The sequence below is a fragment of the Ambystoma mexicanum genome, chromosome 1q (genome assembly GCF_040938575.1).
Source record: "Ambystoma mexicanum isolate Mex_15411 chromosome 1q, UKY_AmexF1_1, whole genome shotgun sequence".
Classification (NCBI taxonomy): Eukaryota; Metazoa; Chordata; class Amphibia; order Caudata; family Ambystomatidae; genus Ambystoma; species Ambystoma mexicanum.
In genome coordinates, this window is record NC_090922.1 from 92,634,361 (window position 1) to 92,659,496 (window position 25,136).

Here is a 25,136-nt window from a genome sequence, read left to right on the forward strand (position 1 = left end):
CAATGCTCTGGCTCGGGTAAGAGGAAGTCCAAGAACCCGGCGAAGCTTCTGGAGAGGCCCCGGTCGATCTCTAAGATTCCGGCAGAGGGGGAGTGAGGCTCAGACCCTCCCCCCCCCCCAAGGTGAAGGCCCTAGGCGTCCAGAAGGTGACAATGGCCTTAATTCACCCTGCTAAAACCTCGATTGAGGATGTCGCCGCGGCCCTGGCTCAGCCTGAGGAGGCTACACCAGTGGCCCAGAGTCTCCCTGCCACCGCGGAGGGAGTCGTCTTTCAGGCCCATTGAGAAGACCCCCACGAAGTCCTCATTGGAAAAGGTGGGGGGAGGGGCTGGTGGCCATTGTGGATACGGACACGACCTCTGAAGAGCCTCTCATCGAAGTCGTGGAAGAGGCCCAGCCCATCGGGAGGGATCCCGACTAGGGCGACGACGAGAGCGACTGTCGCCGACAAGGCTTCTCAAGAGCCCTCGCGTCTGTCGTTTCCGGCGCTGCAGGACACTTCGGCGGCCATTTTGTCAGCAATTCAGTCCTTATGCTCGGAGTTAAGGACAAGGTTGCCCCTTCCCCCGACTGAGGTACCTGAGCCAGACCCGACGGGGGAACCGGAGCCAGAACCTTCGGAAAGTCCACCTCATAGGAGGAGGAGGACACATTCTACGCCACATCTCCCACCTCTGCGGCCTGCTCTGCCTCCCCCCCCCGGTCTACTACCTACGGGGATGATACAGGCACGGACACGGCTACGACAGGTACAGATGACGAAGGTGGCGACGTCGGGACGTGTCCCCCGTCGCCCCCTGCTCGGGCATCCCCGCCTGACGAGATTGGATCCTTTCATGCCATGATTTCCAGGGCATCTGAGCTTTTCCAGCTCTCCCCAGAAGAGCAGAAGGGTTCCTTTACCAACGGCGCGAGGCTAAAAGGAAGACGGTCCTCGCCGTACCGCTTCTTCATGACATCTGGGATGAGGGGCTCGCCCTCCTCAAGAACCACGGCGCTGGCAAAGGGGGACCGGTAAGCAAAGAAGTACCGGGTCCCCGACGCTGCCCACTTCTTCCTTCGGGCCTCACATACCCCGGATTCGGTCGTCTCGTTGGCGGCAAAGAAAGCTGGGGGTGCATCGACCTCGACATCAACTTCCCCGCCGGACGGCGAGGGCAGGAAGTTGGACACGATGGGACGACGGATCATCTCATCCGCAGCGACGACTTTCAAGGCGGCCAACGCCCTGGCTATCGTAGCCCGCTATGACAGGGAGTTGTGGTTCAAAATCGCCCCTCTGTTGGACTTCCTTCCGCCAAAAGGGCTGAGGCCCTTGAAATCCTACAGGAGGGTGAGATTGCTTCGGACCACGCCATCACGGTGGCAACGGAAATCGCCGACACCGGTTTCTGTCAGTTGTGCAACGGCGTTTGCTTGAGACGACGAGGATGGCTCAAGGCCACGGATTTCCGCCAGGACGTACAAACCAGGGTTTTGGACATGCCCTTCGACAGGAACAACCTGTTTGGGAAGGCGGTTGATGAGTCCCTTCAGGCCATCAAGACAGACACAGACTGCCCGGGCACTGGGAGTGCTCCAACGATGGCCGTCCTTTCGGAGCTCCGGAGGCAGACAAAGTGCCTCCAAGGGATCCGGCAGTGGCTCCTCCACGTACCGCCAAGCGGCAAGATCTTCGTCCCAGGAAGCCTACAGGGGACGCGGCAAGTCAGGTGGTGCTCGTCGTCGTCGACAGGCTGGCGAGGTTCGTCAGCGTGTGGGAGTCCATCTCCACCGACCGTTGGGTGCTGGATGCCCTGGCCCAAGGGCACGCCCTGGCCCAAGGGCACGCCCTCGAGTTCCAGAAGAAGTGCCCTCGCGTTCCACCCGTGGCCGGGAAGGAAAGTCACGTCCCTCAACTACTGTTGGAAGTAAGGGCGATGCTCAAGAAGGGTGCCATCAAGCTTGTCCCAAAGAGGCTTTGAGGCTCCGGAGTTTACTCAAGGTTCTTCCTCGTAAAAACGAAGACAGGAGGATGGCGCCCCATCCTGGACCTACGACGACTGAACAAGTACATCAAGGCGCAGAAGTTCCGTATGGTCACCCTCCAGCACGTGCTGGGACAGCTGGAGGAGGGCGATTTCCTGTCGTCGTTGGACTTGGAGGATGCGTACTTCCACATCCCCATTCTAAAAAGACACCAAAATGTCCTCCGGTTCGTGGTCCAAGGGTGGCACTACCAGTTCAAGGCCCTCCCGTTCGGATTGAAGTCAGCACCCAGGCTGTTCACCAAGTGCCTCGCACCGGTGGCGGCCGGCTGCGCCTACGGGGATCCACGTCTACCCCTACCTGGACGACTGGCTCATCTGGGCAAGGACGAGGGAGCTTGCCGTGGAGCACACTGCGAAGACCGTCCAGCTGCTCACGGACCTGGGATTCTCCAACTTTCTAAAATCCCACCTGGTTCCGTCGCAAGTCGCCCTGTTTCTGGGAGCCAAGCTCGACACAGTGGCGCGGCTGGCCTCGCCGTCGGAGGAAAGGACCAGGACCATTCTGGGCAAGTTGCAGCGTCTGCTGGCCACGGACATGGCCAGGGTAAGATCTATCAAGTCCCTCCTCGGGATGATGTCGTCCTGCATTTATCTGGTGCACCTTTGCAGGCTTCGGATGCGCCCCTTACAAGAGTTCCACGACGCCCGCTGGGTCCAGTCGACGGGCAGCTTCGAGGACAGGATCCCTCAACGAGACGTTCCGTCAGGCGATCCGGTGGTGGGGTACCCGCTCCCATCTGTCGGCGGGCACGGACTTTCAGGTCCCAGCTCACCAGGTGACGGTGACGATGGACGCCTCCCTGGAAGGTTGGGGAGCGCACTCCGGAGATCTTCACGCAAGAGGCCTTTGGCTCCAGGAGGAGAAGTCAATCCACATCAACATTTTGGAGCTCTGCGCAGTGTTCTGGGCCCTCAGGTCCTTTCTTCCGTCCCTCAAGGGCAAGGTGGTGAGGATCTTCACTGACACCACCACAATGTTCTACATCCGGGAGCAGGGCCGAACCAGGTCCCCGGCCCTATCCAAGGAAGCCCAGGATCTGTGGCATTGGGCCGTCGCCCAACGGATGTTTCTGATGCATCTTCATCTGGCAGGAATAAAAAACACGATCGCTGACTCACTCAGCAGGGAGCTGCGCTCGTGCCACGAGTGGGAACTACGCCAGGATCAAGTGGATCGACTCTTCCGACGATGGGGCAAACCCCAAATCGATCTCTTCGCGACGGCGACGAATTCCAAGTGCCGGAGGTTCGCCAGCAGGTTCCCCCAGCCGAGGAGCATGGGCGATGCTTTCTTGTTCCCCTGGGACGGCCTATTTCTTTATGCATTCCCTCTGCTGCCATTGCTGCTCTGGCTCATCAACCAGCTCAAGAGGTCCCGGTGCAGGATGATCCTGGCTGCACCGGCGTGGCCGAGACAGATCTGGTTCCCAGACCTTCTGGACCTGTCAACGTCCCCACCAGTCAAGCTGCCGACGGACGCAGACCTTCTCTCCAGAGAAGGAGGCGCCATTCTTCACCACAACCCGGAGTCGCTGAACTTGCAGGCCTGGCTCCTGCAGCACTAGAGTTTGGAGGGTACGACATCCCGGCCGACTGCAGAGAGGTTCTTGCAAAGGCCAGGGCGTCCTCAACTCTCAAGTGCTACGGACATAAATGGAAGAGGTTCTCTGTCTGGTGCCATGCACAGAAGATTATCCCTCTGCGGATTACGGCCCCTCAAGTACTGCCATACCTACTGTCGCTGGCCAATTCTGGACTGGCTCACGCCTCCATCAAAATACATCTGGCTGCAATCTCCCGATATACCAGGACTACGGGACGGGCGTCCTTGTGGTCTCATCGCCTGGTGAAAGAATTCATGAAGGGACTATTCCGATCATTCCCGCCGGTGAAGGCTCCTGCCCCGGCGTGGGAGCTTAATGTGGTGCTGACCAGGCTCATGGGGGGGGGCCCCATTCGAGCCTATGCATTTTGCGCCTCTGAAGTTCCTGTCATGGAAGACAGCTTTCCTCGTGGCATCACCTCTGCACGACGAGTGGGAGAGATCCAGGCCCTATCTTGCAAGCCTCCATACTTGACTTTTCATGACACGAGGGTGGTGCTGAGGAAGCACCCCTCCTTTATGCCCAAGGTGCCATCGGACTTCCACCTCAACGAGCCCTTGGTGTTGCCAGTTTTCTTCCGGTCGCCTTCGTTGCCGGCCGAGAGGACTTTGCACTCGCTGGATTTGGCTAGAGCGCTTAAGTTCTACGTGGACCTCACAAAGAGTTTTCGGAAGACGTCACAGCTGTTTGTGAACTTTGGGACGGTGAATCAAGGGAAGGCTCTCTCAAAGACTTCCATTTCCAGATGGCTCTCCGGTTGCATCATGCACTGTCACCGTTTGGCAAACCGACCGCTGCCCGGCGTCCGAGAGCCCATTTGACCAGAGGGATCACTGCTACCACGGCATTCCTGTCTGGTGTGCCCCTGCTAGACAGCTGCAGGGCTGCGACGTGGAGGTTGACGCACACCTTCACAAGATTCTACTGCGTCGATCGGGACTCCAGGGAGGAGTCCAGGGTCGGCCAAGCAGTGCTGCGCAACCTGTTCGCCTAAGGTGAGCCTGGTGAGGAGGTAAGAGATGCTTAATGTTGAGTTGTTGTATTGCTTAATGTTGAGCCTGTTGCCACCTCCCGTGGTTGTGCATGTGTGTACTGCTATGTATTCTCTTATTCATGAGCATGTGAATCCATGCCAGACCCCATGCTGGAGAAGGAACAAGTTACTTGCCTGTAACGGTTGTTCTCTAGCATGGGTCTGGCATGGATTCACATGCGAACCCTCCCACCTACCCCTCTGCGGCTCTTCACTTGGTCATACTGCCACTTTACGTGCTACCAAATCTGAGGATGGCTGCCAGAGGCGGGGCTTAGGGAGAGGGCAGTCATTGGCTGGGGGCAGAATGACCCAGAGACCAGTGATTGGTTACTACTAAGAAAGACAGATCAGAAACGAAACTGATACTGATTTTTTTCTATACCGAGGATTCCCGGCCTGACGACGGGGAATATTCATGAGCCTGTGAATCCATGCCAGACCCATGCTGGAGAACAGTTACAGGTAAGTAACTTGTTCATTGCATCTAGATCAACAATTTCTTAAATACCTTATTGATGCCTGCTTGTGTTATGATAATTCCCCCCGTCCCCTTCCACCTGTCTGTGACCATTCGGTTGGCTATTTCCTTCGGGTACTCCCACTGGAGAAACCAGGCCAATAACCATCCTGCCTTATCCCCCCCACCCCCGAATCAGTTTAATATACTGCGCATAGTCTTGGGTCCCCAGTCGCGCCTGTGCCTTGGCCCTTAGCACTCGTTCTCACTGTACCTATGCTCCAGGTGCGGAGCCTTTATCTAGGTCACCTTCCAATTTTTTTACTCTGATTTCCTAGTCTTGTAAGTGGGTTTGGAGCCCAGTCCTCACCCCATGGGTGGTGGCTATGCATTTCCCTCAGCTAGTGGCTTTAAATGCATCACATATTATCCCATAGTCTACTACCGACTTTTCGTTGCGTTCATAATAGTCTACAATAGCCTGACGTATGTCATCTGTAAACATCGTCCCTGAGAGGTTCTGCTCGGAGTCTCCATGTGGCTATCGCTCCACTCCTCACCTTTCATTGTGGTTCTCAAAGGGGTGTGGTCTTGTGGAGTTTCCCCAGGTATGTGGTTTCCCCATACTTTGCAAGTGGGTTTTGCTTACTAAGTGCAGATCTCTGAGCAAGTGCGTGCCATGGGAGTGAGAATAGGTGTAACCCCATTTATCACCTCTCTGGTCCTGCCGCAAATTTGAGCCATGGCCCAACCTGCTTTTTTCAAGGAATTTCATTGCCATCTGTTTGTGTTGAGTTGGGCACTGACTTAACCAGTTGTAGGTCTATCGGGCAATTGAAATGATTCCCCCTGCACCCACCCATTGTCTCCCTGTATATGTCTCCCGAACAGCTGTACCACCCCTGGGAAGTATGAGTTATCTATATTGTGAGTCTAGGAGTTAAAGCTGATCTCTACTCCTTCTAGGGTGCCCAAGAGGATTAGTGTTCTGCCTTCTTCGTCTGGTGTATATTTGGAGATATGTATTGGGGTCCCTCTAGCTAGCTAGCCATGTTAAGACTCCTCTGGAGTAAGTTGAGAAGTGTGCTATAAGTTTCCCTGCCCCATTTACTTTAATTCTTTCAAACCCTGATCTAGTCAGTTGTCTCTTAATAATGCTACTTGTACCCCCATCCTTTAAAAGAAAAAAACAGTATTTCCCTCCCCTTCTTGGCTCGGCCCATCCCTTGCATGTCCCATATTACTATTGTGAGGCTTCCCGTTTTAGGTGAGTGATTCTAGTCCCTTGAGGCATCTTTCGCTTCCTTTCACTGAGGCTTGACTCTGGCCCTTTTGTGTACTGTTTCGAGTTGGAATATTACCCTCCCCTCACCCCGTCCCAAGTGTATCATTTTCCCACAACTTCCCCACTAATCCAGAATATACCGCTGTGGCTGTCTCATAATGTCCATACATTGTCTGACTCTGGGTTAAAGAATGTTGCCCCTCACCGCCCTAGTAATACCCTCCTGTCCTGCCGACAAGCAAACATTCCAACCATTAAACCCAAAAGAACTTGAAGCATGCCCTCCAATTTGAGGTTATTCGTAGTTAATGTCTGCATTAATGCGCTTGCTGGCCAGTCATGCCTCCTACCAACAAGGTGGATCGACCGTTTACTTGCGTTTGGGGTGGGCACCCATCCTCCTCACTAGGGGTAGCGGGTATCCTGTGGGATAGGGGCAGCAAACCTTAACTATTCCCACCACAGTTCCCTTTGTTGCCCAAATGCCAGCCGTGCTCATCCTGTAAGGGTCTAGCACAGAGCCTAGCTCTCGCTGCATATATCTTGTTTCAAATGTCTGGGTGAGGGTTCCCTGCAGATGTTCGTAAGAACCCCCTCTGTAGTCCTGCTCATCTGCAGGAGTGGCCCTGTCAATTCCTCCACTGTTTCTTAGAAATGTTACTTTCGAATGGATTGTGTCCTCCCATGTATTCCTTATCTTTGATATTTATTTCCCAGTTTGCTGGCCTCGGAAATGTTTTCAATAGAGGGCACTGCGCATCGGTGTCCTTCGAGTTGATGTCCTTCGGAGGCCTCGGTATCGGCGTCAACGTCATCATAGGTACATAGTCGTGCACAACGTCCGTTGCTCAGCTCCGTTTTTCCACGCTTCGTAAGCCTCAGAGACGTAACATTCAGCTCCTCAGTGAATTAAAAACCTCGACATTTTGTGAATAAAATACATTGAATCTTCGATCCACAGTGGCATCTTAGTCAGCTCCATCGACGCCCCGATCCGGGTATAAAAAATGTTGCGTTTGTGGTAAAAAGATGTCATTGACTGATCCCCACAGGATCTGTCTGTTGCCCGGGCCCAGAGCACTTGTGTTCAGAGTGTGAAGAATGTCTTTCTATGACGGCAAAAGCTTTGAGGGAGCGTAGGGGGAAGCTGGATAAAGGTAAGACTGTTAAATCTGTTAGACCCTCAAATTCTACTGACAAGTCCAGACCGGCGTCTCGTCGAAAAAAAAAAACATTCCAGTTCGAGATCTTCAAGTGGATCACACCACTCATCCAGCTCAATAAGAGGCGCCATAGATCGCCTTCATCCTCGTGTTCCCGAGAAAGTTGCTTGCCCCACGAAGTACAGCTTCGTGGATCAATGGGAAGATTTTTATTTTAATGTTCTTAATTAAATTTAATTTTAATGGTCTTTGAGATCACGGCCTTGCCCCCCCCCCCCCCTCTCAGAATTACCTAGAGGCGCTACCCTGGGTAATAAAAACCTGATGAACATAAAAGCCTTGTTGTTGACCTCAGCAAAACATACTCCTTCAGAGCATCATGAACCCTCGAGTAGAGAAATTCTTAGATGCATAAGGCCTCGACTTTACCTTTGAAGTCGAAATCTGCGTCATCGACTTCGTCGAAGTAGAAATTAACGGCACCTCAAGCCCCTTCGACTCCATCTGCTTCCGAGGCATCAGTCTCTTTCAGGAAGCTTACTTTCATGTGCCAATCCGTCTCACGCACAAAGTACCTGAGGTTCCCCATTGGCGGCTCTCACTATCAATTGTGTTCTGCCATTTGGGCTAACCTCCGCCCGAGGGTTTTCACCAAGCTAATGTCGGTTTTGGCAGCAAGTCTCAGGGGGGGAGGGAATTCATGTCGACCCCTACCTGGACGACTGGTTGATCAGAGCAGTGTTCCCGCAACAAGCTCAAGATCATCTGGACTATGTTTACCGCTTCCTCCGCAACCTGGGCTGCTCCCTCAACTTCAAGAAGTTCCACATGATACCATCACAGAAACTCCAATTTATTGGAGCAGTCCTGAACACATCCTGGGAAAAGCCTTGCCACCACAGGTGAGGGCTCAAGATATTCTACAGATGGTGACCAGATTTCAAAATGCCTTTATCTGCCAGTCTTCAACTTTTTTTTAGGTCTCTCCAGACGGCTCTTAAGAACCCAGTGGTCACAATTCTTAGGAAAGATGTCAAATCTCCTACAAATCCCGAACATAGTCGCACAGGACCTTCAGTGGTGGGCCTTTCGGGAGAACATCTTCAAAGGAGAACCATGGCAACCATGGCCGGAAATAACTGTAGTGACGAGCCCCTCACTTACAGGGTGGGGAGCTCATGTCAACGATTTGACTATCAGCGGTTGTTGGTCTCCATTGGAGTCCAAACTACACATCAACCTATTGGAACTGATAGCAATCAGACTAGCACTGAAAGCTTTCCTGCCATCAGTACAGGGGGAAAAAAATTCTGATGGCGGACACTGTGGCCATGCACTACCTCAACAAAAGAGGCGGCGTAGGGTGACTGCCACTGTGCAGAGTCAATGCAGCTCTGGTTCTGGGCAATTCGAGAAGGAATCTCTCTATCGCTAGTCCACCTAGCCGGAGAGAAGACTGCTGCAGACGTTCTGAGCAGGCAGACCAGATTCCCACGAGTGGGAAATAGCTCAGGAAGTTCTTCAAGAGATCTTTGCCCTTTGGGGAACCCCTCGGTTTAATCTGTTTGCAACAAGTGTCAACAAGAAATGTGAACAGTACTGCTCCAGGGAATTTCCCCAGAGAGGAGCTCTTGGAGATGGGTTTGTGGTGGACTGGGAGTTTCCACTTTATGAATTTCCTCGAGTCCCGGTCATTCCTCACATAATGAGGTTAAGAAGATTCTGGAAAACCATGATCTTTGTTAGGGAGAATTCTCATTTATGGCTAATTTCCCTCACCTACTGAGTCCCCCAGCAGCTTTGCTGGACTTCTGGAGTTTGTTTTTTTCCACTTGGTAAAGGTGAGAGCTTTCCCCCACTCTTACCTGTGTTTTGCTATGTGTTTCTACTTGTTTTTTGTGATTGTGGACTCTGAAGTACACCACTTCAGTGGCCACCTTCTTTTTGGGTGTCACACAGCACCTTCAGTGCCGTGACACAGGGTTGTCTTTGAGACTTCCCTCGACTCCTGAGGCGACTACTGTCCCCCAGATAAGGGTAAAGTTACCATTAACTTTACTTAGTCAATCTACCACAGATCCAGTACTCCCCATCTTCCCTGGAGTACTGGAAAGGGTTAACTCGTATCCCTTTCTATCTGTACCTCCTAGAGCATTGTTTCGCTCTTTTAACATTTAGACTTGGCTGGTGGCAATGGTATCTACCCTAACTTTTCTAACGCGATTATATTAGATAAACGTGGTACAGTTCTTGGCTATTATATTAGCCTCGAATATAAACCCGCTTGACCAAATCGTCTTTTTCTCGGCTCCGGTTGGGTTTATTCGCCATTTCTTTTTGTTAAAGTCCTTCTTGTGTTTTACTTTGCGCGGCAACCTAGGTTCGCCTTCTTTGTTTACTGTCTTTTGGCGGGCTTCTGCCCAGAAGCCCTCCTCAAGGCGCCTGGGTGTCTAGGTGGGCTGAATGTGAGGGAGGGGTGTAGTCACCCCCTGCACAGGGTATCCTAGGAAACCCAAGTCGCACTTTGCATTGATTGGCCAGGGTAGTTGTCAGGGCTAGAAAACCCCCCCCCTGCTGGGGGATTGACAGCGAGGCTGTGTGAATGGGGGTTTTCCGCATAAAAGGCAGGTCTCTCGGGCTAGAAGTCAGAGAGTCGCTGCTGGAACTACAAGGAACCGAAGATGAGCGGAGAGAATGACGGCTGCTGCAACTTCCCCGTCCCGGTGAAGCCCTGCTGCAGTCCTGAGCTATCTGCCCTTCAACGACTCAGAGAAGATCCAGTCCGGAGTCTTTCTCCCTTGAGCTTGGTAGGGATAACCAGCTCATCTTCTACAGCCAGAGGATCCTCTTCCGTGGTCGAAATCACTGCACACTGCTGTAGTGGTACGGATAGCCACCTGAAGAGCCTCTCCTGTTTTTAAGGAGCGGACCTTTTTATTCCTGGTTGCTGCTGCTGGATTCATCCCTGTGAGGTGCAGACCCCCTTCAGACGTCCTCCTTCACAACGAAGCTCCAGATATTGTGGGTCTGCGGGAAACCAACAGGAACAACTGCCAGGGTACTAGCTGCACCACTGGAGCAAGGTACTGTGTTCTGTTGAGGAAACTGGGTGAATCCCTTTTTCTTCATTTCCAAGGCTTGCCCTTGTCTTCCCTCCTTCTTATAACTTTTGCTTCTGAACATTGACAATATCGAAATACTTTTGGCTACGTTGAATCGTGAACTGTCTGTGTGATCTTTGGCAACTGGCCCGGTGTCTTTCGAACCTGGCTCCGGCCCTTTGACTTTTGAACTCCTGTCTGAGTGTTTCTTGATTCTGCCTGCCGAACCAAAATATTGCCTGTGATTTTTGCCTCCCAACTCCCTCTGGGTATCTCAGGTGCCAAGTGTGTTTTTGCCCGGTAGCATTTCATGTCACGGATACGAGTTTGTTTAGTAGACCGAACTGTCAAAAAGTTATCACAATCGTATTCGCAGTAATGTTTTGTTCATAACACCAGTTCATTCAAAGTCGGGTACTTACATTGAGACTTAATGTACAAAGTGAATTGGTTAGTTGTAGTATATTCAACGTGTGGTTTTTATTGAAGTTTAATGTAAGTGTTGTGTTTATAACTCATGGTTTAAAAATAAATGTACTTATATTTTTCTACCTGAAACCTTGAGTCAGTGTTTGCTTGAGTCACAATAATTGTGGTCCCTTTGTCTAATCTCTACTACTGCACATATACTCTTGAGATAAGCCTGGCTACTCCGCCACTGTTACCACTCTGACGTAGTACAGGCTTGTACCAAAGGTAAAACTTGTATTTCCACCTGTCTTATTGTGTGTAGTGGTCCCTAAGGGCACTGCACGGGATTCTGCCTAACAATCCTAATTGCCCCGGACTGGGCCTGGAGGACATGGTATCCAGACCTTCTAGACACGTCCATCTGTTCTGCAATTAGTCTTCCACAAAGAGAGGATCTTCTTTCGCAAGAGGAAGGTCAGGTTCTCCATCTAGATATCAAAACTCTCAACCTTCACGCATAGCTTCTGAAAAGTTGAGATAAAAAGATTGCGACTTCCCGGATGACGTAATGGAGGTGTTGCTTTAGGCCAGAAGACCAGCAACCAAATTACTACCACTGCTGTTGGAACAAATTCTTCAGCTGGTGTAGAGATAAGAACATTGACCCTTTATGCAGCACACCAAGGGTATTATCTTTCCTATTACACCTAGCAAATTCAGGTCTACAAGGAGGAACAATAAAGGGTTATCTCGCTGCGCTATCAATTTTCAAACGCACGGCTGAGGAACCCTCCTATTTCAAGATGCCTTTAGTCATTCAATTTCTGAAGGGATTGACTCATTTCTACCCATCAACTCCTTTTCAAGTTCCCCCGTGGGACTTTAATCTAGTTCTAAAATGTCTAATGGGCGCTCCTTTTGAACCCCTCCATTCCTGTCCATTAAGATTTCTCACTCTCAAAACAGTTTTCCTAGTTGCAATAACTTCTGCCAGGAGAGTGAGCAAACTACAAGCTTTGTTGCAAAACTCCACATACTATATTTCACAAGGATAAGTTGGTCCTTCAAGTGAAGCCTAATTTTGTTGTCAGAATTTCATATTATGCACAAAGAGCATTACCTTCATTCTATATCGTCCCCCCCCCAAACCCCATCCTGGGAAAGAGCAGCAATGACTGCACAGACTTGATCCAAAGCATGCTTTGAGTTTCTTCATCAGCAGACTTGCAAGACTTGGGCAAGCAGACCAGTTGTTTATGGGGTATGCAGGACATAAACTAGGCCTACCCATCACTAAACAAACCATCTCAAGATGGATAATTTTAACTATCCTAGAATGCTATAAATCGGCAGGGAAAGATCCCCCTCAACACCGAAGGGCTCATTCAACCAGGGGTATTTCAGTTTTGTCAGCTCTCCAGAGGGGAGTTCCAATAAGACATCTGTGCAGCTGCCACATGGTAGTATGCACATACCTTAATCAAATTCTATAGTCTAGACTCCTCCACTAGCTAGGAAAGCGGTATTGCACTCTGTGCACTCTTAAACTTTACTCAGTTTTACTCCCGCCTCCTGTACAAATTACTGCTTTGGGAGTCCATCAAAGATGAGGAATACGTGGGAGGACGCAATCCATTCAAAGAACAAGTTACTTAACAATTGTAACGTTCCTTCGACTGGATGATCCTCCCACATATTTCTCATCACCCCACACATCCTTCCCTGCAGTAAAACCTCCCTTGTAGTTGCAGCCTACGCTCCCTCAACGGTACTAACATTGCACTTCAAAACTGAACTGGGCAACGGATGCTGCGCTCCACTCTTTATACCTATGATGACGTTGATGCCAAAACTGAGGCCTCCGAGGGACATCGACGCACAGCACCCTCTACTGAAAAAAAAGATTCAGAGGCCAGCAAGCTGGGAAATGAATATCAAAGATGAGGAATACATGGGAGGAAAACCCAGTCGAAAGAACTTTACAGTTGGTAAGTAACTTGTTCTTTGATGCTGAACCTGTTTCGTGTAGTCTGGGAATATCAAGACTGATCCGTTGTCTGTGTGCATCGGGCCACTCTGCCGAGCCATGTGCAAGATTGGATTCTGATCCCTGTTGTTGGAAATTGACTGGGGTCATCTCTGGGTGTGCGTAGACATACAGTGAACCACCTCGAAAGACCTTTGTAGCCCAGTTTGTTCTTCAGCCATGATTCCAAGAAAAGTTCCATAGACCCCCCCCCCCCCCCTCACCCTTCGGGGAGGCCTACTATACACATGCTGTTTCTTCGGGAGCGGCCATCTGCAGCTTCTACCCTTGCTGCAAATGTTTGTTTTCTGTATCAACTGAGACTTTTTTATGTGTGTATTATTGCCTCAGCTGTTGTGACTAGGACATCTGTCTCCTTTTTGTTTTTCAGATACCTTATTCATGACTGCTCTCAGTAAATTCAGCTCTTCCCTGATGTGTCAATTTTTCCGCTCCAGAGCTGTCCTGGAATTTTGCGCTACGAAGAGAACATCCGAAATGTTGGTCTCTAGGTTTGTTGCCAACTTTGCCCTCACTGTTTTGGGTTCTATGGTTGTAGAATTCTGCGATTGCACTGCTGGCATTGTGTAGAAAGAAGTCCATCTTCGGTTATCGCCCTCTGCCGCCCATTTTTGCACCAGGTTCACCTTCAGGGGACAGAGTTAGCTTGAAAGAATAACATTAAGGAGAGAACCCTGGGTTATTTTAATGAAACATGACCTACTCTTACGGCCCGTCTCATTTCCTCCACACTGCATGGGCGTCCCTCGCTACGAATGGGAGACAGAACCCTTTTCACCAGGAAAAAAACGTTCTTCCCCTTTAAATTTAGAGGTGCGTGGGGCGCGGCCCTGGGAGCATGCGCTCCCCTTACTCCGCCCACCGGTGCCACTCGGTCCCCTTTGCCGCGTCGACGCTCTTCCCAGATATCTTCTGTCTTTAGTATTTTATCAATCGGGTAATGGGTCTTCTGGCTCCATGCTCCTCCCTGCCGCATATCAACTTAAGCGGGCTTCAGCAGGTGGCCAGCCTGCGAGGGGCTATTCCCTACATCAAACCCCCATGCTCTTTCCCTCTGCTGCCTTGTCCCCGACCACGGATGGGAGGGTTGTACAGCGTGCAAGGCACTTTCCTCACATACTCTGAAGAACAGACTAGCTAGGTGGAGGGATCTCTTCGAGAAGTCTCCTCCAGAGGACTTGACGCACTTTGTGAGACAGAAGTGAAGGCCCAATGGAGGGCCAGTCTTTTCCAGTGCACCCCACAAGGGCGACTCCTTTGCAAAGAAATGGCCTGATGGGAGGAACCTTTCAGGTTCTCACACCAGCACCGGTACCAAGGCTAATTCATCTACCGGCAGTCAGGACAAGGTCTATGGATCCTTCCGGAAACAGTGTTGAGGGGCTGCAAGGTTCTTTTTCCAGGTGTACACTAGAGGGGCTACACCCTTTTACCGGCAACATGTCTAATGGGTCGTCTGCACGCAGCACTGCCGCCGAGGGTGACATGCCGAACAGGCCACTGCCTGAGGTGCAGGTTAAGTCTCATGCTCCATCACCAAGAGTCCTGCAGGAGGCTGGGCCCAGTGAGCCAACCACCAGGACTTCGGCACATGGCATGCAGCTCGACAAGATGGCTGCCGTCCCAGACACGATGGCCGCTTGTCCGATGCTGCCCGAGGAACAGAGCAGGTGGGAGAACGAGTTACAAGGTGGGACTAGTGTCAGCCAGGTGCATGTCCTACAGTTTATTGTTCTGCATCGCAGGGAAGGTTTACCCCGCAACCAGCTAGACTGAGTACGCACCGGCCCCAGCAGCTTCCCGCTCCCCGTTCAATATCACATGCCACCCCACCGGCCTCCTCTGAAAAGGTCCTCACGCTCATAAGATCATCTCAGATGGGGTCCATCCTTAGGGATGTGATCAGGGACATGCTCCCTGCACCAATAGACATTCCTTGTATGGCTCCAACGCCGCAGGTCCTAGTGCAACCCCTGCCTCCCATGCCGGCTCCTTTTATTCCTGCTCCCCTGCCTCCCACAGTTCAGGCAGTTCCGTACCAGCCTCTGCTGCAGCCTCCGGCTCAGGTTTCCATAACTCTGCTCTCAGCGCCCAGCACTCCTCCACCCGCCCCAGACCAGCCGAAAGCCCTGGTGGACACAGATGAGGAAGAAGACCCCAACACCATCGTCAGCCAAGGCCTTCCACGAACGACTTGCAAGTCTGGCAGTGTACTTGAACCTTCCTCAACCAGAGGTTGAACAACCGTAGGCGAGTGTACTGGCTGAGATCCTCATTGTACACCCTGCGGCTAGAACGAGGGTTCTGATGCATGTTGTTGCCTTGGCCAAGAAGGGGTGGGTCAAACCCCATTTATCCCAACCTGTCAATCAGCACCTGGACGCCAAGTATAGGCAAATTGAGTTGGATCCACTATTGCTGTTGACCCACCCTCAACTGCATTTTTTGTGATCGCTGAGCTGTCACTCTAATCAAAGTCTGTCATCCTCTGCGCTGCTAGGCAAGGAGAAGATCTTGGAGGTGTACGGGAAGAAGCTTTATTCCAATGCGTCGCTGCATCGTCGCCAATGCAATGCAGATGCTATGCTGGTAGTCGTTAACCAGAGGCTTTGGTGGGAAATGGACTTCCTTCCAGAACTTCTGGTGCAGAGCCAGTCACGATTCAAGGCAGGACTGGCAGATGCAAAAATGGTGGTGCAAGACCTCATGGAGTAAATTGTGGCCCACATTGACACCTCTGGCCGGGCCATATGCATTGCCATGGACATGAGAAGAACTGCCTGGCTTCGGGCTACTAAATTGAACCCAGACGTCCAGGAACGCATATTGGACCTTCCAGTCGAGGCTGGCGTTCTCGTTAACTCCACCACAAATGAGGAGCTGGATAAAAAGAATAGTTAGCAAACTGCCAAGTCTTTATGCTTACGAAGGCCAGGCCCAAGGTTTACACTGTCACATCAGCGCTCCCGACAAAGAGGATAGATCAGTGGCAACGTGCTTATCTTGGAAGCAAGATGACACGGAGCAACACGCGTTCGATCCCCTGGTCCGCGCTTAGAAACCTCTGGGTAAGCGTGTTCTAAAAAAACCTATCATATCAAGGGGCAGATGTTTGGAGGGTTCCACGGCTTATAAGAACAGAGGTCCAGGCAGCCAGACCGCTCGCCGAGTCAACACTCCTGTGCAAACAAGAAAAGGTGGGGGTGGAGTAAGGGCTTTTTTTTCAGCCCCCCCTCCCATCTCCGCAACAGCCTCAGAGGAACAGAAGGCATGATGCATCCCTTCGGGTCCAGCTGTCTCCGGTGGGGGGGGGGGGCGGTCTTGCCCTGCACCCATTTTTGGCATCAGAAGTTCGCGGACCCCTGAATCCTCTCTGTAGTATCCATGGGGTACCGCCTACCAATCCCTCCCTTGCCCCCCCCCCAAGTTGCGACAGCACCTCTGTTGACGGAAGTTGTCTCTCGTTGAGAGCCAGGCCATGGAAGAAATCCCAGCCCCCCAGTAAGGATTGGGGTTCTATTCCAAGATTTTTGCCATACAAAAGAACCACCAGGCTGGCCTGAGAGTTGTGCTGGACCTCTCCACCCTCAACCTCTCCCTCCCTCACTGTTCAAAAATTCAAGATGGTTATGCCAGCACTCATAGCAGGGACATTGTGCAAGGGAGACTGATGTGCTCCCTGGGTCTGAAAAACACTCATCTAAACGTCCCGATTTGGCAGCCGCATCGCTCTTTTCTGTGATTCAGGATCATGGGCTGCCATTTCCAATACAAGGAGCTACCCTTCGGCCTTAACTCAGCCTCCGGGGTATTTACCAGACTTTGCAGACCATTTCAAGAACAAAATCAACATCTGACAAATCATACAAAACAGGCCAACCAACCATAACGCTCAACCAACTGAACCTAACAGAGCCACAGCACAAACTCCAAAAAGTTCCTTAAATATCAGCAGAGACATTCGCCAAGCTGGTAAAACACAGCAAAAAAGCAGGATCAACCATGGATCCCTGCCCCCCTGACATCTACAAATCAATCCTCGCACAAGGAACACCACCAAAATAAAACAGAAGCCTCCTAAATCTTTCACTCACAACAGGAACTGCACCACGATCCTTCAAATCAGCATATATCAAACCGCTTTTTAAAAACGCAAGTGGCGACGTGGAAAACTTCTCGAACTACAGGCTGATTTCAAATATGCCCTACCCAGCAAAACTCCTGGAAAGTTGCATATACAAAGTAACCCAAGAACATGTAGAAAAACACCACTTGCTAGACCAAGCACAAATCTGCTTCAGACCCGCAAGAGGAACAGAATAGGCACTATCCATCTTGGACGACCTAAAAACGAACGCAGACCCCAACACAACCTCTGCTCTGATTCTGCTCGACCTCCCCGCAGCCTGTGTCATGACACCCTAAACAAAAGACTGGAAGATATAGGTATAACGCACACGGCACTACTCTGGATTAAATCATTCCTAGCAGCCAGAAAAGAAACCCTATGGATAAACCCTTCAAATCTACCTCCCAAGTTAACGACTTTGGAGTACCACAGGGATCTTCACTATCACCACTATACTTGAACATCTACCAGACTCCAGTAATTAGAATCTTTAACAAACACACAATTACATGCTACAACTACGCAGCCGACACTGGAATCTACAAAATTGAAGACACTCAAGCAGATCACTCAGCCCTAATTGAGTGTCTAAAAGAAGTCTTCAACTGGATGAACGCCAACAACTTCAAAATCAACCCAGGAAAGAGAAATCATGATTATATTAAAAAAAACTCTAGAACACCTACATTCCCTGGCCGATGGAAATGGAACCGCGCCTACACTATCTAAGGAAGTAAAACATTGAGAGTCCCGATGGACAACACCCTAACATAAGAACCACAAATAAACGCAAGGATCAAGAAATGCTTCTTCCTCCTTGACACAAGAATTTTAACTTTCCTCTTCTTCACCCACAAAACACTCACAATCGTCATCCTCATTTCAAGAATCGACTACGCATCAACTATGCAAACAGCCTCTACCTCAGGGTGCCAGAATACCTCTTGAATACCTCTTGAAGAAATTATAACGCATCCAAAATGCAGCAGGTAGACTCTCAAACTATCCAGAAGAGACCACATCACTCCAGCACTAAAATTACATTGGCTCCCAGTCAACAATCGCATCACCTTCAAAACAATGTGCATAACACACAGGGCAATCAGCGGACAGGGAGGTGAATTCATACAAAAGAAAATATACAAGCCAACAAGACTCCTCAGATCAAGCAATGAAATCCGACCTGGAACCAAAACCATACATCAAAAAAAACACCTAGGGGGCTCCTCCTTCTCGTATCTGGTCGCAAAAACCTGTAACAACATCTTGAGAGAAATGAGAAGCACCGAAGACCACCTACAATTCAGGAAACTACTAAAAACCTGGCTCTTCAAAACCACAGAATCAAATTGAAAACTAAACAATCTAACCGGAAACGCGAAGAACAAGTTGACAAAATTTAGGATGACAGACAACACCCAGAACATTCTAAGGGAAACCCCTACAATAACAAGAGTTAACGCTATGTGGAATAAGACACAAGCAGCAAACCCTTAGGGACTGAAATTAGCATCTCTGCCCAACCCCTTCCAACAAACCTCACCAAGTGCCAAACTTAAATGGAATTGTAAATGTTGGCAAATGCCACATTTGGATGGAATTGTGACTGCTGGCATACGCTGGCCTGGGACGGAGTTGTGATTGATGGCAGGTGCCACGCCTGAAAGTAGTTGCGGGTCTGGGCTGCAGTGGGATTGCTATCGAGGTCAGATTTGGATGAAATTGTGAACACTTGCCCACCTCACATATAGAAAGGCTTCAAAGCTGGGCAGGTGGCGAATTTGGACACAGTTGTGAATATTGGTGGGTATCATATATGGAAGGGATCGAGTATTGGCCAGTGCCGGATCTAGATAGAAATGCAGGGATGTCCACACCTAGAAAGAATGTGGAAACCTAGCACACTGCTTCTAGACAGCAATGCCAATAACCAATCCACTAGCTATTTCACACACTGCATACACCTCTCAAACTCTAACCAAAAACAATCACAACCCTACAGCACAACAAACTGCACAGATTTCACTACAACGCAACAGAACAAACCAAACAGACTCGCACAACAGTATACGACGGCTACCGACCATAACACCCCAAGCCCAGCGGACAGTGTTAAATGGGTTGAGGCTGTCAACGCCACATCACTGCTCTCTTGTACTTTTCCTGCTTATTCACACTAAATCGCCCCCTTCCCTTTTCAGATCTGACAGAGCGCCAAGGGACCACTCCGGTGGTGATAGTGCGCGGTACAAATACCCACTAACATTTACATGAATACAGTGGTGGGCCCTCCTCACCTGGACGACTGGCTCGTCAGGGCGGGATATCCAGAGGTGGTTGATCACACTCCGCTCGTATGAGTACATTCCACGATCTGGGATTTTGGTTCAACCTCAAGAAGTCTCGGCTGCAGCCCACACAGAGAATTACCTTCCTGGGCCTCATCTGGTACACAAGCTCCGAGAGAGTGTTCCCCTTGGAGGACAAGATCACTGCCATCAAGAGGGCCACTACTCACTTCCTCACCTGAGAAATGACATCTGCCTCTTGGTACCAACATGTATTAAGTATCATGGCAGTGGTCCTACTGGCCGTATCCCACACGAGACTCAAGATGAGATTACAGCTGCACTTCGCAGCCTCATGGAATATGGAGAGGGGCTCCGAAGCAGAGCTTGGCAGCATTCCTCATTCTCTCCTCTCTGACCTCACATGGTGGTTCAGGGACTGCACCTGTGGACGGGCAAGCCCTTCCGGCAGCCGTCCCCGCAGGTCACCATCACTACTGACTCCTCCCTAGAGGGCTGGGGGAGCCACTCTGGACAGTCACAGCGTCCATAGAGTCTGGACCCGGCAGGAGTCTCGTATCAACTGGCTGGAGCTAAAGGCCAACGGGCTAGCTGTCAAAGCTTTCCTTCTGCTCATTGGGGGTATGGTTGTCTTTATCCAGACCGACAACTCCACAAGCATGTACTATGTCCACAAGCAGGAGGTAATAGGTCCCCTCCACTGTGCTGCCTAGCAGTCACCATGTGGAAATGGGCCCTGGAAAACATCTGCCTCACGGCCGTGCATCTTGAACGCGGACAGGCTCAGCAGACTGGGAGCAGACAATTACGAGTGGCAATTTAACGATCATTTGCTGCTGGACATCTTCAGCAGATGGGGGGGGCATCCTAAAGTGTAACTTTTTGCCTCCTGGAACAGGAAGTGCCTGCAGTTTGTGTCCAGATACAGTGGTACGGCATGACCGCGTATGCCTTCCCTTCCACACCCTTGGTCCACTGGGTGATCTGCAAGATAAAGGAATCTTATCACCTCAGCATCCTCCTGATACCTCTGATGGCCGGCGAGACCGTGGTTCTTTGAGCTTCTCAGCCTCGCGGACAGGCCTCCAATTCACCTTCAGATGGGCGCAGCGCATCTTCTCACGCAGCAGGGGGTTGAGGGGGTAGGGTCATCCACCCCGGCCCACAGAAGTTAGCCCTCACAGTGTGGTTCCTGAGCAGGTCACGCTGAAGCACCCGAGCCTATCACAAGCTAACCTAGAAATCATTCAGGGCTCTAGGAGCGAGGCTACCAGGAGCCAGTACAAGAGTAAATGGATAGGTTCGGTCACTGGCCAGACTCTGAGATTGATTCCCCTTACATGCACGCAGGATATGTGCTCTTCTCTGCACACCTTGCTCACTCAGGTGTGGAGATGGACAGATGCCACACCGATTTATTCGTCATAGGGGCCTACAGATATTCGGAGGAGGTCTTCTCTTCAAACCTGATAGTCGAGAGACATTTGGCAGGCCGCTCCAGGCTCTGCCCGACCCATCAAAAAAACCCACACTTTGGGACCTCAATGTAGTGCTGGGTGACTTGCCGCACAAGCCCTTCGAGCCAATGGCGTCCGCACACATCGGGCTGGTCACCATTAAGACTGCTCGCAGAGTCTGCAAGATCCAGGCTTTGGTGCCCTCGGAACCCTATGCGCTTTTTCACAAGGATAAGGTGGTCCTGGGAACACCCCCTGCGTTCCTACCGAAAGTACCCTCCGCTTTCCGTCTAAACGAGGAAATAATCTTACCTACATGTTTTGCCGACCCGAAGGACGAGGCTCATAGGGTCTTGCACTGTCTGGCTGTCAGACGTACTGACATTTTATCTGGACAGGACAAGGGCTTCCGCTAGTCGGATGCTCGATTTGTCACCGTGGTGTGGGGGGCGTGGTGTCGGGGGGGGGGGGGCGTTTAAATGCCATGTATCGGGCATCTATAGCACGGCAGATGGTTTCGGCCGTCAAGGAGTTCTACGAGGGGAAGCACAAGCCACTGCCAGCTAACATGCATGCTGACGCTGTCATGGCCAAGGCCATTGCATTCCAACGGCAGGCTCTGTGGCAGGTCATCGGCAGAGCGGCCATCTGGGCCACCACTTTGGCTTTCTGTATGCAATACTGTTTGGACGCTGGCGGTTCTAAGAAATCTGTTTTCTTAAGGAGGGTCTCTTCTCCAACCTGGGGCTACATTCAGTTGTAATCGCCCATGCAGTATGGAGGAAAGGTGACCGGACGTAAGAGTAATTAATAGTTACTCAACATAGTGACTTACATGCTTTTTAGTCCAGAGTCCCCTTTCTTCATATGTCCCGCCATCCCCCCCCCCCCAATAATGGTCATTAGTCAATGTTAAATATTGTTGATGCGTCAATGGGCAGGGTCAGGGGAGCGCATGCTCCCAGGGCTGCACCCCTTCACGTCTCTAAATTTAATGGGGGAGAATGTTTTTTCTGGTAGAAAGGGTTCTGTCAACTGTCCCTAGCGAGGGACGCCCATCTAGTATGGAGGAAAGGAGACTATGGACTAAGAGAAAGTTTGTCACTACTGTGAGTAACTATTAATTTCTTCCTGTGTTCAAGATGCAGTGTAGCTGTTTGCCCAGGGGCTGTGTTGATTTGTCCCAATGGGTGGGTCACGTCTTGGCTGTCTTTTGTGGGAGTAGATGCGGTCAGGCCAGGATCGTGATGTTGTTGGAGGTGCTGACCATTATGCCGTGGCTTGGTTGTTCCTGCTGCTACGCCATTTTATGTCCAACACTGTGTTGGCTCCCCAAAGGGCCTCACGTTTTGTGAACCTGATCTGCGCAAGTCCTCTGCTCAGTTACGGGGGAGCAAGGTGCAGCCAAAGAGTCTCAATTTTCTGGATTCCCTCTGCCTCTCGTTGTGTGGCAGAATCTACAGCTTCCCACCTACTAGAGGGACCGTATCAGACCCCACCTCGTCCTCACCGGCTGGGCTGAGCCAGGGGTTTTCCTGACACTCCACTGGAGGAACCTGTTGGGGCGCTAAGCATCTCTTCCCCACTTCGTGGGGGATGGTTGATTCTTACTGCTGCCTGGCAGACAGGAGGGGGTGTTGGCAGGGGCAGCAATCTGTGAGCCCCCATGCTCTTGCCTTTGTGCTGCATGCCACTCCACTTGCTCCTTCAGCTGTCATTACCCGCTATCTTGGGCAGTGCCTCCTGTGTTGAGTCAGACTTGGCTCCTATTCCAGCGAAGCTCGCCTGCTCACTGGTTGGGGTGGACGGCATCCATCTTGATGCCGCCTGCCCCTTTTTTTCCTTTTCGGAGCTGGCAGAGGCCAAAAGAGGGTCTAGAAGTGATTTGCTTACAAATGTGGCGAGATGATTTGCTTCCCCTGATTTTTCCAGTTGCTGTAGGTCTGCAATGTATCGAAATCCAGGCACTGCTGGCAGGATTTCTGTCAGGATTTCTTCGGGCGGCTGCAGGTGCACCGGAGGGCTACGTCCGCGTCCCTCATCTGCTGGCTACACAGGCTCAGTAATTGCCTTTAGTGTTACTCCATCCCCTTTTCTTCATACTGTATTTGGTGTCCCTCGCTTGGGATGGGAAATTGAACCTTTTTTTCACCAGAAAATTGTCTTCCCCTTTAAATTTTTGTTGCGCGTGGCCCTGGGAGAATGCAATCCCCTTATTCCGGCCCGCTCCTCTGTCCCCTTTTATAGTCCAATTGCCTGATGACTGGTTCATTAAGGGTGAGTATGGTGGGGCGCATGGAGGAAGGGGGACTATGGAGTAGGAGAAAGTTGGTCACTACAGTGAGTAACATAATTTCGAAGGGATTGTGTCGTCCGACGTATTCCTTATCTCTGATAAAACGTTTCCAGCTTACTGGCCTCAGAAATTTTTTCTGTAGAGGGCGCTGCGCGTCGACGTCCGCCGAGTCGATGTCCCTCGACGGCCACCGTATCGCCGCCGACGTCATCATGCCCATAAATAGCCACGCGCTGCGTCCGTTTCTCAGTTCCGTCTTTCCGCGCTTTGTGGGGCCTCGAACGTCGTTGCTCAGTTCAGTCAGGATAACTAACTATATCTACTCGAAATATACCTTATCGTTCTCGATGGCTTCTTCATCGGAACCGACGACACCGCGATCCGGCTTCAAGAAATGCCGAGACTGCGGTAAAAAAATGTCGATAACGGACCCACACAGGATCTGCTTGTGGTGCTTGGGATCTGAGCACCATTGTTTGCAGTGTGAGGACTGCATGTCCATGACGGCGAAAGCCTTGAAGGAGCGCAAGGGGAAGCTCGAGAGAGGTAAGTCAGTCAAAACCTCATCGAAGGTTTCTTCGGCTGAGTTGAGGCATTCGTCTCCTCGCCGTCAAACATTCCCATTCTAGATCTCGAAGTAGCTCCCACCATTCGTCGAGATCAAGACACTCAAAAGAGAGACGTCGAAGGTCCCCTTCCTCATTCTGTGTCCCCAGAAGTCTCCTGTCCCACTAAACACAGTTCTCAAGCTGAGTGGGAGGAATTCAGAAAGAAAATGTTAAGCGTCTTCGAGAACGCGTCCTCGACCCCCCCCCCGAAGACAGCTGAGGGTGATGCCCCGGGTGAAAACCCCAAAAAATCAAAACGCTGCGAGTCGCAGCACCCGGCGAACCATTCCACCCGAGAGCGCCATGAGCCATCGGGTAAGAAGGCACCATCTTCGCCGTCGTCGAAGATTCCTTCGACACACGGATCAGCGCCATCAACGCCGTTGTCGAAGGGTTCCTCGACGCATCGGTCGGTCGGTCGGTCGGTCGATCGACTCGACGCCGATGAAAGAGAGGACCAATGCCACTCCACAGCCAACGGTGATTCCAAGGGCCTCCGGCACGTCGCCGAGACCGTCGTCAATGCCCTCGAGTAGGATCCCGATCCTCTCGTTCTTCGAGACCCCTTCCAGTTTTTTCGACGCTGTTCTCGGCGCCTTCAAAGCCTGTTACATCGGCGTCGACGACATCGACGTTTTCTCGCCCAATAACGAGTTTTGCACCTTCTGCCTTAGAGATGGGTTTTACACCATTTCAGAGGTCAGAGTCCCTTGGACTATCTACAATTTATGAAGAGGGGGAAGATTCTGACGAGGAAACTTTCGGGTTACAGAGGACCACACTGCCTATTTCAGAGGATTTCACCTCTGAGGAAAGAAAGCTGAAGGACCTGCAGGGGTCACTGCATGAGGCAAGTGGAATGGACACTTCCCCAGAAGTGGAATTTGTTAAGCCAGACCCAGGGGAAAATGCCAAAACACCCTATAGAACCCCGATGGCAAGAATTATTGAATTTATGGGTTGGTCTGCGCCTTCACCTGTTTTTCAACAGGATGACCTAACAGATATATTAGACAAAGGCCCACAGGAGGACCCGGTGGTCCCCTTCCATGCAGCCTTACAAAGGAAAATTGCATCTAATTGGGAAACTCCTGAAGTTATCCCTGCGGTCAATAAAAGATTGTCAGCCAAGTATCGGGTAGCGGTTGCTGACCCTGAATACTTATCAAAACACCCAACCCCAGAGAGCCTGGTGGTTCAAGC

The 25,136-nt window shown here is 51.1% G+C and overlaps 1 protein-coding gene across 7 annotated transcripts in view; it reads left to right on the forward strand.

The window, feature by feature from the left end:
• Window positions 1-25,136, forward strand: part of ANKRD11 (ankyrin repeat domain containing 11) — a 1,995,649-nt gene that overhangs the window by 677,725 nt on the left and 1,292,788 nt on the right. For 3 of the 7 annotated variants that reach the window (XM_069635589.1, XM_069635598.1, XM_069635602.1), the window contains one exon: window positions 13,505-13,625. The exons of 3 other annotated variants lie outside the window; for them this stretch is intronic. The gene's annotated coding sequence lies outside the window, so the exon portion shown is untranslated. The remainder of the gene's footprint in view (window positions 1-13,504; window positions 13,626-25,136) is intronic. One more of the 7 variants, XM_069635590.1, reaches the window with a different exon arrangement.